Consider the following 2,329-nt stretch of genomic DNA (forward strand, 5'->3'; position numbering starts at 1 on the left):
CGTAAAATAATCGTTTTTCCACTTTATTGTATCATAAAATAGTTACTTAAATTCATATTACTTAAAGAATCTTTCTACAGAAAGAATAAAAAAGAATAAAATCCTATATGTTAAATTTTACGTGGTTGATGGAATACATAGCGATGACGAGAACTAACTACAGACAACAAGAAACTATTAGCGAAGGCAACTGGTGACTATGAATGTTGTCTCTATAATATGTGGCGACTAAGGAGAACAACTACCAACTACGGATAACAAGTAACAACCAACTGTCTCGTTTCTAAGAGGCAACTAACTTGCAATTATCCCCCTTTGATGGTTTCTGTAGCGTGATATACGTCTTGAACGTAGTTAAAGAATATGGTCGCTGCTGAATGGCGATTTGACAGCAAGGCGATCCCGCCAGTTCAAAGCTTGACATTGCAAGCTACCGAAAACCATTAATTAACCATCTTGTTATCGAATATCTAGCTTTCAGAAGAACCCTTGTGATATGATATGACGTCATGACATTTTTATGACGAAGATGAACAAACACCGACCTCTAACGAAACAAATTTTTATTAAGTGCCGTATGTGGGTTGCAGGCCGGCCAACCAAGGAAATTTATCGAATGTATAAAGTAAAATATATACGAATATATTCGATATATCATAAAATGCCCGCGTTATATCGTCTAACAGCATAAAGAAAGCTGAATTTAAGGAATTAAAAAATTGAAATACCAATTATAAGAGAGTTAATTAAATTCAAACCTATCGATGGTCTCATAAAGACCTATATTTCCTGGAAATTGATATCTTCCGAATTCTAAATTCTCCTTAGAAAGTATCATAGAGAAAATATGAAACTTGAAAAGTACATCACGCTGATGCCTCGATAAACCGTCGTGTCGATAAATCCATGTGTCCGAGCGATGAATTTTCCCCAAACAACAAAAAACTGAAGGGAAATCTTCTTTGAAGAACGTGACAAGGTAGGGGAAGCGGGAACAATGATCACGCGATAAACTGATGGTTTATGTACATATAGAACGAGTGTTGCGAGAGAATTATCGAGAAACAAAAAAAGAAAAAATAATCGTTGGCCGGCGCGACTATACGCTGTCGACGGGCAAACAGCGACTGAGACTAACTGAAACGAACTCTGTCACAGTATGAGCACGGGCTGCGTTCGCGGGTCGATCGAACACGTTCTGCGCCTCTCCTCGGCACCGGCGTCAAAGCCACCCCCGATGGCTGCAACGCACTGGTGCACTTGCAACATTAACCACTGGTCCTTCCTTTTTCGTGTGATATTATACTAGCATCTGTGATGCCATTTCAAAGACCGCAATCAAAGCATTAAATGCCAGATTAAAGCGACGCGATAATATTACCCCAATATTCGTCCGTAAATGTTACCGTATAGATGTTTAATTAAGCATTATTATGCTTCGAATAATTTACTATCACATGTTCCACAAGAAAACATATGTTTCACTTTTCCCCGTAGTATGATTGTAATTTATAACAAATATTTATAATTTATAATTTAAAATATTTATAATTCATTGAAAGTATCTTCCTGTCACGATTATAGGCGTAAAATGTCAAATTAAAAGTAAAAAATTAAAAACATATGGTATCCCGAAACCAAACGTACGACATGGCGAATCACGATGATACGATAAAAATTGATCTATGTCTTGATTTATTCAAACAGAACGAACTTACTCGAACTTTTCCAGAATAAACGATTTATTCGATAATATCCGTCACCAGCTTCTCTTCCTTCAACGGTAACAACTGACACCGAAAGCTCGAGAGACCCGAACGGTGAGACGTACCCAGAAGCAATGCGGTTACCTGGGCAAAGAGTCCCAAAGACTAAGGACGTGGGAAATTTCGAGAAACGGAAATGGAAACTGGAGTGGCGCGTCAATCAGCACTGACGGAAACTAATAAAAATGGAAAAAACCAAACTAATTCGTTTCACAAATTATTAAAACGATATTATTCAAAATTTCACTTGATTTTCTCACTGCACACGTCAATATTTGTCGAAACATCAATATTAAAAAGTTAATAAAAAAAATATCCTCTTTCTTCATACCTGTCTTTCTCCCGGGCGGCGAAGGAATACTAGAATGTTCGAGAACAACGGATACTTTTTGATTTTATCTCAATATCAATTTCAATCTTTTTAAACGAAATATAATGTTCTTCGTTCGATGCTAAAGGAAACTGAGAAGAAACGTCGAAAATTCATTAATAAAACGAATTTCCTTGTTTCTGTGAGATAATAAACTTGATATACGTATTGATTTTTAAAATCAATATAGCTA

At 36.3% G+C, this 2,329-nt stretch overlaps 1 long non-coding RNA gene across 1 annotated transcript; it reads left to right on the forward strand.

Annotated features, from left to right (window-relative positions):
* The first annotated feature begins 1,036 nt into the window (after positions 1-1,036).
* LOC126928302 (uncharacterized) lies at positions 1,037-1,753 on the forward strand. Its single transcript, XR_007716510.1, has 2 exons — positions 1,037-1,496; positions 1,585-1,753. It is a non-coding gene; the product is annotated as an uncharacterized LOC126928302 (long non-coding RNA).
* Positions 1,754-2,329: the final 576 nt, after the last annotated feature.

This window comes from Bombus affinis, unplaced genomic scaffold (assembly GCF_024516045.1).
Source record: "Bombus affinis isolate iyBomAffi1 unplaced genomic scaffold, iyBomAffi1.2 ctg00000826.1, whole genome shotgun sequence".
Lineage (NCBI taxonomy): Eukaryota > Metazoa > Arthropoda > Insecta > Hymenoptera > Apidae > Bombus > Bombus affinis.